Here is a 12,389-nt window from a genome sequence, read left to right on the forward strand (position 1 = left end):
CCATCTTGTGTGGGAGTAGACTAACAACGGAGGGAAGAAGCACTCAATGATTTCAAAGTAGAATTATTCACTGGTTTCTAAATGGGATTTATTTTTATATCATATATATATATATATACAGTATCTATAGCTCTGGCATCTTGTAAAAATGCAGTCTATCACTGAAATATAAAATGGGGGGGCAGTTGCTCCTGTGGTATCTGTCATTGCGTCCTTGGGCAAGACACTTCATCCACAATGCCTAGTATGTGGGTGAAGCGAGGCACACTATGTCAGCCTCCCTGCCCCAGGGCAGCTGTGGCTACAATAGTAGCTTACCACCACTAAATGTGGAGTAACAGAATAATGCCTTAATTCTGTAAAGCGCTATGAGCATCTATGATAAAGCACTATATAAAATTCAATGCATTATTATTACAAGTATTGCACATGATCTCTGCAATTAGGCGTGGAGAATTATCAGTTATCGGACAAATCAGTTGTAAGATCCCGGCTATCAGTAAAAAAAACCATCATGCATTTCTTGTGATGTCACCACTGTTATCACAAGCTGTGTTTCCATTACAGATTTTTGCAGAATAAAAGCAATATTTCTAAATGTCAACAAAGTGTAATTATGCTTTGTAAGTGTTTCCATTAAAGATTGTTTTGGGTTAGGCTCCTCCAAACTCATGAAATTTCATCCCCCGAGATTTTGCTGCAAACTGAAAGGACGCTAAAAACACACTGTATTCATTTTAAAGTATAATGCTAAGAACTATCCCGGTCTCCTCTTCTGTTTACACGCACTGCATGTTTTCTCGGAGAGCAGTGGTCATGTGACCATGTACATCACGTTCTGTGACATGTATTTGTGGAAAAAGTGTTTCCAAAGCACTTTTGTGACACATTTCAATATTGAAAACTTTTTAGTTTTGAGGTTTTTTTTAAATGAACCAGTTTTTAATTGCGCTATTTAAATTTTGCACATTTCCAGGGGTAATGGAAACACAGCTACTAATGAGTGAACAAGAAGTGAGGGAAATAAGCAAACGGAGCACTGGTATGTATGTTCCCGGTCCTATTTATTGAAAACCCAGCAGTCATTAACACCTGCAATGTCTGTACAGAGTCGGGGCGTCAGGAGATTGTGGTAAACTAAACTATTCATTCTGCTGTTAAGACAAAAAAGAAGTGAACAAAAAGACACTTTGATATGCTACGGCACAACCCCTTTGTTTGCTTTTAAACATGTTACACAGAGGAAGAAGAGATAAGAAAAGATGGAAAAAAGGTGGGTGTCTTATTTCGTCCCGTCTAAGTGTTGAGAAGCCACCAGCAGACGTGTCCTCGTCTGGTCCTCATCGTTTCTTTGGGGGTTGGGCTGTGCGAGGAGGTGTAACGGGCCGACCAGTATTCATTCCTCCATACTGGTATTTGGCTTTCTTCTCAGATGGCTTCAGGATCTGGAGAAGGAGCACAGTCAGAGTATCAGACTGGGGTTTAGGGTTAAACTTGCACAGATCTAAGTCTACTTTAAGAGTGACGTGTGTGGACTGTCTTTGGTTTTCCTTTTACCTGATTAAAACTTCACAGGGCTCTCACCAGGTTTTCACAGCGTAGGGGGATCGCAAGGTGCCGGCGCAAGTGTTGCAGGGGGTCTGAGCACCCCCATTAGAACATTTTTTTTAATTTATAACCCTCTGTTTTTTTTTGTAAACTTTGTTCCAGCCTTACTTTAAAGCAGAAAGTTATTTGTTGATCTGGTTGAAAGTCATGATAAATGTAGTTATAGAGTTACTCATGCTTGGTATATGTTCTCCACTAATAAATACTCACTGTATAGACAAGAAATAACATTTATTTCAAAGACATCACATTTAAATGAGATATTATGTGGGATCTGCAGTAATATTGGAACTGTTACGGATAACCTTTTTCTGCAACTACACCAAATTTGCCATATTTTAACCTATTTTCATCACTTTTTCTTGCCATATTTCAGCTCCTTTTAAGGCATTTTGCTACATTGCTTTAATTCTCTCACTTCTCCATTAAATTTGAATGTCTTTTCTGCACATTCTACTTTCAAGACATTTCTGACACTTATAAACCCTTTCCACCACATATGTTGACCGTTATTGTCACTTTTAACCATAATTCAAGTTTATTTTTCTAATTAAACCACTCACGATTTGCCATGCCCATTATTTACCAGTTTAAACTAATTGTTCCAATATTGACACTTTGAACCATTTTTACCGCTTTCTATCTGTTTTTGGCCACTATAATTTGCAACTTTTAACCAATTTGTGTAGTTTTTAAAATCCCATTTCACCACCTTTTCTACCATTTTTGGTCAGAACCACTGGTTTGAACAACACGGACATGCCTGGAAGTCCAACTTTGCAACAATTATTAAGGCGGTACCAATTAAAAAAGGAAAAAAAAAAAACACAGAAAATCCCCCTACGCTGGTTGAAACACACCATAGGGGGTGACATCACACCATACGGGGCCCCTACGCTCAGCAGCGCTGGCGAGAACTCTGGTGCTCCTAACATAACTCATGGCTCCAGGCCTTGGTTTTGCCCATCAGTGCCTCAGACTGAACATAGTTGAGCTCACCTGGAAGGAGCACATCAACGTTTCGTCCACGCTCATCATTCCACCGGCGTTATCAAACTCTCCACAGTAGTTCGGAGCAGAGAAAAGAGTCACCAGCTGCCGCTTGGCAAAGAATTCATAACCGTCTTCCACCACCTGGGGGCACCAGTGAGACACGGTGAGGAGTTTCATCTCTTTATCAGGCTTGTATTGATTTGCATTGAGTATTGACTAGTTTTCTAAAACCTCCATTAAGTTTAATCTGACATGCAACACAAACCGGCATATTTATTTTCGATTACATTTGATAAAAAGTTAAAAGTAACATTTTGACAAGTAGAAATTCCTTTTTTGATATATCTACAATTCATTTCATAGTACGTATCAATCTTAATCTCAAATATCATTTCATTTTGACTTTTAATTTTGAACTTTAAATGTAAAAATCTTTAAATTTGAAGAAGATGGTAAAAGTTGAGTAGTTGACAATTGCCATTTTGAATAGTGAGAATAGAATTGTACGCCAGTGTTTCCTAAAAATTTTCTGCTATGCTCGAAATGATCTAATTAATAAAGTGCAAAGAAAACAAACATTTTCTATTTGTCATGCTTAAGGTTCATTAAGGCCATTCTAGGAGCGCGCCCCCAGTTTGGGAACCACTGACCTACGCCAAGGAGGTTTTTACCTGCATTTATTTATTATCTATTCGTCTGAACAGTCTAACTCAAAAACAAATGAATGGATTTTGGTGACATTTTCAGGAAATAAAAAAGTGATCAATATCGTGTAATAACATGTGTTACTGCTATGGCGTGGTAGAGCGCCATCTAGTTACAATCGCCACAAGTCAAATTCCATCATTGATACTGTATGTCAACTTGGAATTATAACTAGTCAAAAAGCTGTTACCTACAATTACTTCTAAATGTAAAAACCTCAAACCTTAAACCATGGATTGATCAACTATCACAGCAGGGGCCACTGTGGTTGTATCTGATCAGAGGGCCACATTATCAACATATGTCAGCATTTAGAATATTAATTGATCTGTGCATTAACACAGCAGAAAAAAGGGTTTTCTCTGGTTTTGATGTTTTCAGTTTTAGTCGTTTTGTGTATTTTTGTTGTCGATTTGTGCGTTTTTGGGCTCACTTTCTGTATTTTCCTGTCATTTTGTGTTAATTTGTTGACAGTTTGTCTTTGTCATTTTTTGTATTTTTTTATTTTTAATGTGTATTTTCATTGTTGTCATTTTGTGTAATTGTGTGAACAGTTTGTGTGTCGTTGGGGCTATTCTGTAATGTGATGTTTTGTGTGTTTTTGTTTAAGTGGTTGTTGTGTCTGTCTTTGTTGTCAGTTTATGTTTTATGAGACATTTGTGTATTCTTTTAATTTTGCTGCTGATTTGTATGTTTTGTGAGTTGTTTTGTGTATTATGTTGGGCTTCATATTCCTTCCAACGTCTTGAATCACAATTTTTGGGAATTTGCTTTGAGGGTCGAAAACAATTAGACTGAGGGCCACATGTCCCCTGAGCCACCAGAATAAAACCAGGAGTGACCTGAGTGATGTTTAAATTCAACCAGTGACTAAGCTCAGTGAGATCAGTCTCTTCCCTGTGCGCTGATATTCATTATTAACGGCTTGATTGGCGGGTCCTGTTTAGTGGGCGGGGCTACATCTTTCCAACAGCTGTCAGACTTCGTGTGATTACCTGGTGGGCTCTGCAGATGAGGTCCAGGTCATGGCGGTTGAGGAACTTGCTGACCACGTCGCCCCCGAACGTGAAGGACACGCCGCGGTCGTTCTCGCCCCATCCCTGCACGTCCTTGTCGGGGTCGGACCACAGTAGGTCACAAAGGAGACCTGGACCAACACAGGAAGTGGCTTCTTAAGCTTTTTTACCCACACACAGAAGGACGCACACACACGAGGATGCCCTGGAGGACCATAAGAGGATCTGAGAGCAGTGGTTGCATCGCTCCGACTGCTGCTGCCTTATAAGGACAAAAAAAAAAGAGGATGATAACCAAAGACACCAAACTGGGATCAGACACGAATCTAAAGATGGACCAATGACATAGTTAGTCATTCTTATAATCTACAAATACTAAAGGAACATCTTCAGTGTCCTCTGGATGCTTAGATCTGTTGTTTCCCAAAAAAAACACAAAAACAATCACCAGATTTGGTCAAAATGACTTTTGAAGACACTCTTTTTAGTTCAGGGGCCAAATAAGGACCCGTTTGATCTCAAGTGGGCCACAGATTTTTGTTAGGGGAAAAAAGAACAGTTTTCACATCAATTGTGCACTAGTTTTTAATATCAATCCTTGCTGGATCTTCACTTCAAAAATTCTAAATTTTGTCACCAATTTGTGAGAAATTAAACTAACTAAAAATTACTGCATTCATGTGATATAAACAAAGTATAATCAAAATACTGCAGTTTAACTGAGATGCTCTAAAGCAGTGTTTCTCAAATGGGGGTACGTGTACCACTAGGGGTACTTGAGAAAGAGAGGAAAATAAACAAATGAAAGCATGAATGGGGTTTTATACTATGTATCTTTAGTTAAAAATGATAATCATACTGAATCTTACCAGCAACTCACAAAACGACAACAAAAACACACAAAATAAGAGAAAATAATCTATACTGAATAATAAAAAGAACAAACAACAACAAAACACACAAAAATAACAGAGAAATATATAAAACGACAAAAACAACCAAACTACACATGCACACACACGCACACACAGAGGGAGAATAATTTAAATAATACCAGCAATAAAAAAATACACCAAAAACACACAAAATGATCTTGATTAAAACAAGAACTCTTTCAGTCTTGGTCCCATACGAAGTGACAGGAAGTGATAAAAACTATAGAAATAAATCTATTCAGGAGGCAGTAGTGTGTCTTTCTACTTATTTACAAAATGAGATTCTTTAAAATATGTGTAATCACTCCTTAATTATTTCATTATGTTCTATAGTTGTTTATTTTCACAGAATTCTAAGTAATGTTGTAATTGGAAAAAGAGGGTACTTGGATTTAGAAATAAGACAAAGGGGGTAGTTCAGCCAAAAAAGTTTGAGAACAACTACTCTAAAGGGCCGGATTTGGCCCCCGGGCCTTAAGTTTTACACATGGTTTAAGACAATACACAGATTTACTTTGATACATTAATCATGACCAGGGATTTAATGAACATCCACGTTCTTTTTCTGCATCAACTATCAGTTCTGCTGAGTCATCAGGATGTTCTCCTGTTTTCCAGAGGTAAACAAAGCATTAAAGCCATCGTTTGGTTCCTCAAAGACACTTCAGGCACAAACATGAATTTGGTGGAAAGTGTTTAGTCAAAATGTTGATACATTTATGGTACATTCCTCTGAGGAGTTCTTTTTTTTGGGGACACGGTATTATTATTTTTTTTTTTTTTAACAATTATATTGCTTGTTTTCAGTTCAGGAAGCCAGAAAAAGGAAGAACCAAAACCATACAAAGCCAGGTGTGAACCCAGTACATGAAGTCCTAATATGATCAAATGTTAAAAGTTACATTCTTTCACTCTAGTGTTAAACTTTTCTACCAAGTGTCAGAACTGTACTCAATGGGTCGGCTGAAATGTGCCTGTGCAGAAATAACAGAAAATGAGCTTGTGCTTTTATTGTGAAGCCCCGTCACATTAATAAAAGAACATTGCTGACCTGTGTCGGGTACGTCTGTGGGTCTCATGATGCGTCTGATCTGCTCCATCGACTGCAGGTCTGGAGAAAGGCCTGTGTGGAAAACACACACATCATTCCATCTGCTAGTGTCAGCACAGCATCACTACAGCAATCCACTGTCAATCATCTATAACAATAAAACAATATGTGCTGCTGCTGTTCTGCCTCAAGCTTTGTGTTTCTGAATTTACTTTTGTTTATGTTGTTACACTGCTAACTAGTGGTGGAAAAGAATATTGTTTGAATATCCCAGCTGACGTTTCAGTGTGGGCCATTTCCTGCCATAACAGGAAGTTGAAGAACTTATTTTTCGATGCGATTATAACTTTTGTAAATGTTGTTTAACCTCCATTCTGTGCTAAAGCTATGTCTGTAAGTGTTTTTAGATGGTAGACAGTGTTTATAATATGTTTGAGTCATTTTACAGACTAATGTAGATTGTCTCGTGTATAGTCAACTAGCTCACAGCTAACTGCAAGCTAACACCAATTTGTTAGCTATTTTAACCGAGTTGCACCACATGTACAATCTATATAAACATTTCGTTAACACTTTACTTGAAGTTTTATACATACTGTATATATAAGGCTGACATTACGCTGTCATTAGCATAAATAAGGTAACATGAAGGCGGTTAATAAATGTCACTCGCTAAATTATGTCACCTTTGGAGCTATGTTGGCATTTATTGGGTTAGATGGAGGGATCTAGTGGGGTTAGGGTAATGAACGACACTTAATGACAGCCTTCATGACACCTTATTCATGCTAATAACAGGTGTCATGTCATAATAATAACAGTGTAATGTCAGCCTTATGTATAAATCTTCATGTAGTGTTACCAAAGTTTTTCATGTGTTATGTTTGTTGCTTAACGTGGAAAAGTTATTTTATCCTGTAGTGTTATGGTTTCACAGTAAACTTTGTTTGTTGTGGAGTTCTTACAAATGTGTAAACCTTAGGAATCAACGGAAGCTCCAACGCGTCCTGATCCCATGACCAATTCAAAACAACAGTTCATGTTCATTTACACTTGTGTTGAAAGTGAGGACTCAAAACTATACACCAATTTTTGAATTATCGTGATAGGCCAAGTAAAACAATAGTTATGATAGATTAAAAACACCACACTTTTCCCTGAAAGAAATGGGCTGTTCTTCCTTCTCTTGCAAAACAAGTGTTCGCAAACAAAACAAACACCTCTTACCCATTGGTTAAAAAATGCACTTCAACAAATTAAAAGGCAACTCATGACGTTTAGTTGTTGAGGAAGCAGTGAAGTTTGTGTGTGTGATCTGATGCAGCACTTCTTTTTGACGGAGCAAACGAAGACGAGGGAGACGAGGGTCGCTGAGTGTCACATCAACTGAGGATTTAGGAGGACGAGGAAGTGGGTGTTTTGAAAGCAGAAATAGAGGAAGAGAAGAGTCCTACTCTTACAGAGAAAGCTACACAGAGGAGGAGAAAGAAAGCATGGAGAGCCGTATATAGAGTAGGGGTGGGAACCTCTGGTTACCTCATGATACGATACACAGCTCACAATAACGATTATCTCACGATATGACGCTACTGTGTTTATTGATATATTGGTCAGAAATCAATCTACGATAATCTATGACATAACAAGAAAAAAAGATTAAGTGAAAAAATACACTTTTCTTTTATATCTCTGAAAGACAATAAATTGAAAAAGTGTCTATGAACAGTGACACTATTGTCACTATTGTATAGTGCAACATTTCTGTAATTAAGTGTCAACATACCAATGTAAATAAATAAGTATCTCCAATAGTGATTTCCATAAACAAAAAATAGGGTCTTTCTTACCAGTGACACCATTATAGTGCAATATTCCAGTAAACAATGTAATGGCAATTTTTATATTCATCATAATATCGTCAAATGTGTGTTCATGTGTACAATTTGTCATGTTTTAATACATGATGACTGCATTACTCTTCGCACTTTGAACAGCTGAGTCTGTTAGATTAAACAGTACAGATCGTATTGTAACTCAGTGCAACACAGAGTCTCTGCTTGAAGGCCATACACACGAACACACACACTATCAAGGATAGATAAGAGTGGCGCCCAATCTTCCTCATAATATACACGTCTTCATCATCCTCAAATGTTTCCACTGTTGGGCATCTGACTCCCTCCTTCTCCTCACCTCAGGGTGGAACTTTTGTCTGTTATCTGTATAAAAGCTTAAGCTGTGAAACTGTTAGTTTAGAGTGGGTCTTGCCTTTTTGCTCTGCCACGAGCATTTTGCCTTTCATTCTTTCAGGATGGAAGCTTCTTTTTTTACTCCTTTTTTATAAAATCATCAATGCCTCGCCTGGACTCCATCATTCAACCAGAGCAATAAAATCATGTCTCCAAATGAGGTCAACCGCAAATTTGCCGTGACAACAAATATATTGGTTCCTTCAACAGTGACACAATTCTGTGAAGACGTACCTGCACATTTTAGTGAAAAAGCAGAAAAGGTTTTGGAAAAAAAAATTAAAATCGATACTTAGCGCGAGCATATCAATAATCGATAGTGCGAAAAAATATCTATTTATCCTTGTCTTGTCCAGAAGCGGAGGCGGCGGGTGGAATCTCCTACCACTCTCTTTCTGGCCACCTTCTACTCTTAAACATGTTCATAAATGATTCCTTACCCCTTTAGCACCGAAAGAAATATCTGTAATATTACATGAGTATCTGTAAAAGTCACGTTTTTTCTATTAGCTCTGTCTGCTAGCATAGCATCTCTTCTTCACTGCAAGAATATCTGCATCCCAACCGACCACTGGGTTACCAGCGCCCTCTGCTGATCCAAACAAATATCTGACGTAAATACAATACAATGACTGGTTTTTTCATTGTTGAGGCACAAAATACATTTTCAGTTGCACTTTTAAAAAGAAAAAGAACTATTATGCAGTTTTGCAGTATTTACTATAGAACCAGAATTTTAATTAATAGGCTTCTTCTTCAATTGTATTATTTCTTTACTTATTTCATTCAAGATTTATTTTTAGTTAAATTGCATTGGCTCAGCGGCTCAGGGAGCAGAGCTCCACTCCCACGCTGAGCCCTGCAGACAGAGGAGGCTGTGACTCTGAGAAAGTAGAATAGCGGGACTTCAGATAAAGACACTGTCCTCCCATAGTCCAAAGGACCTGTGTCTAATGTTTTTTGGTCCTGACACAGTCAGAATAATCTGCAAAGATTTTCAATATTCGCAAATGGTGAAATAATCCAAAAGTTAGGGTCCAAAATAAAAAAAGAAGTTGCCAACAGAAAAATTGTTTTGTATCCCACAAAATAGTAATTGTTATACTATGAATTAAAATAGAGATCACATTTTTTCTTACATTCCCACATGCAGTTATGAGCCAATGAAAATCTGTGATAAAAGTATATTTTTGGATTTTAAGAGACTGTCACCCAAGAATACATTTATGTGACTAATCATTAGTGATATGAACAGTCTATGTACATTGCTCAAAGCTGATGAAATTACAGGGAGCTGAGGCAAAGGTTCCAGCCCCAAACCCAGACAAACTTTTCTCCCAATTTTTAGGGGCTGGCATGTCCATCCGATAGGATGTATAGCAGAACTTTTTCTATATTCTGAGACAGTAGGTGGAGTTTTGTTACTATACCAAATGTAAGTTTTTCAAACTAAAAAAATTTACATTGTGCCTATTCAATAATTACAGAACGATTGGTAAAAATTTCAAAGTTTTTTGAGACTGAGGGATGTCCTAAAAAGTTGTTAAAATGACATAGAATGACCCTATTGTAAAATTATAGTGTTGGATAATATTGGCAAAAGGATGATACTGAACATCTCTAGACAACACATTAAGTATTAGTGAAATCAAGCATCACTTTACCTCCATGACAACAGAAGATCTTCTCGTCCACGATGGCGGCGATGGGCAGACAGTTGAAGCAGTCAGTGAATGTCTTCCACAGTTTAATGTTGAATCTACGTTACCTGCAACACCAGTGAAAAAACACTCCCATCACAGAACTGCTTTGACTGTCACAGTTTTACTAGATCTTCAGACACAGTTGTGACGCTCACACTCGTCGTAGAAGCCGTAGATGCGGTTGATGGATGCACACTCGTGGTTGCCTCGGAGCAGGAAGAAGTTCTCGGGGTATTTGATCTTGTAGGCCAGCAGCAGGCAGATGGTTTCCAGGGACTGTTTCCCTCGGTCCACGTAGTCGCCCAGGAACAGGTAGTTGGCCTCTGGAGGGAAGCCGCCGTACTCAAAGAGCCTGAGCAGGTCTGTGTACTGTCCGTGGATGTCTCCTGTGTGGAGAGCAGAGTAGAGGAGGAGTGGGTGTGTGCGGAGTCACTCATCAGCGTGTATCAGAAATTAACGAGGGGCACGGGCCATTTGGCCATCAATTAATGAAGCATGCTCCCTAAAACCTTGTTCCACTGAACCAAAATTTCCCCCAAGACTGCACACAGAGGTTACATGGGTGCGTCCGAATAGTCCCTCCTATCTCCTTTCCTATCCACTTTTCCTTAACCCCCGGAAGGGCATGATAGGCGTCCCTTTTCAGTCATTGTGAGTGTCCGTGAACGCTCGGATGAACGTGTCCCTTTAAATGTTGTCGCCGCAAGGAATTGTGCTGCAGCATTAGCTTGTCTCCTTTGGTAAAGGATGTATTAGTGTTTACTAGGCTAAAGAGGTAAAAAAAAAGGAAGCATTGAGCCTCCTTTCCTTAGGCTTTAGAGAATTGGAAACGCTCCTAATATGGCCGCCACTAAAACACTTCCAGGGGTTAAGGAAAAGTGGATAGGAAAGGAGATAGGCTATGTCCGAATAGTCCCTCCTAAGATCCACATAAAGTTCCCGGCAAACATGTTGACATCGAGATATACCCTGCCACCAACGATTATGAACTGAAACTCGACTAAAGCATTCTGAGCTCACCTGCCAAAACTGGCTAAGTGCCAACGACCTCAGAAACCCTAATTTTAATTTCTTTAGAAACTGTAAGTCTATTAAACTTCGATTATACTTCCGTTTGCATTTCACTTGTTTTTAAGGTTTTGTTTTGTGTATTATTTATTTACAGGTTGATAAGAGCTAAATAAACGCAAAGTTTTCCCTACATCTTTCTTTCTGTCTGTAATAGCTACCGTTAGGGCTGAACGATTTTGGACAACTAATCTAATTGCGATTTTTTTCCCGCAATATTGCGATTTACCTGAAAACAAAGTGGGGCTCTGGCGCGCGGACCTCGAACCCCCACAGGTGAATGATTTGCAGGGCCCTTGGACCCAGGCCGTGATACGCGTGGCTGGGGAGAGCAGCAGCATATTTTTTTTTTTTAATATCCAAATATAATTCCACACAACTGATTGTGCTGCTCCTCTTTGGGACCAAACTTTGTGCAGTGTCGGCCTCTGTCGAGCCTGAGGTTGTGCAACAGGTCGTTTTTATCATATCGCAAATGCAATTAATCGTTCAGCTATAGCTACCATGCTAATTGCAAACTTCTCAATCTCATGTATTTGCGTTGGCAGAAGCTAATGTGTATTTTAATCTATAAAAGAATCCAAGCTGTAACTACATTTTTTTTCCCATGGCCCCAAAACATTTTAAAAATGCCCCCATTTTTTTTTTAGACTACTGGGGCCAAAATTGCCCCCATATTATTTTGTTAATTTCATACCTTGGTTTGGGTCTGTACTCACCACAGATTTTGAGTGGAGCCTCCAGCTCCAGGAGGATGGGCTGACTGAGGAAGATCTCTCGGGATTTGATGCAGAGTCCGCGCACCTCTGCCTCCGTCATCTGGACGATCTTTCCTGGACGACATCCTCGCACTGGAGGAAGGAGGAGGAGACGCAGAGTGAGCTCAGAGCACCTTCAACATTTTACAACATCCCAGGGTTACGACGACTCCAAAGGTGGTGACTTTGTCAGCACCAGTTTGCTACTAAATATGGGAGGCAGAGTTTAGTAAACATGGGATAGAAATAGCATCTGTGGGTTTGTGGATGTTGGCGGAAAAGGTTTGTGGAAACGGGTTCCTG

General features: G+C 39.0%; 1 pseudogene; it reads right to left on the bottom strand.

Annotated features, from left to right (window-relative positions):
* Positions 1-1,045: 1,045 nt before the first annotated feature.
* Positions 1,046-12,389, bottom strand: part of LOC114480323 (serine/threonine-protein phosphatase PP1-beta catalytic subunit-like) — a 33,655-nt pseudogene continuing 22,311 nt past the window's right edge.

The sequence above is a fragment of the Gouania willdenowi genome, chromosome 18, assembly GCF_900634775.1.
Source record: "Gouania willdenowi chromosome 18, fGouWil2.1, whole genome shotgun sequence".
Taxonomy (NCBI): Eukaryota; Metazoa; Chordata; class Actinopteri; order Blenniiformes; family Gobiesocidae; genus Gouania; species Gouania willdenowi.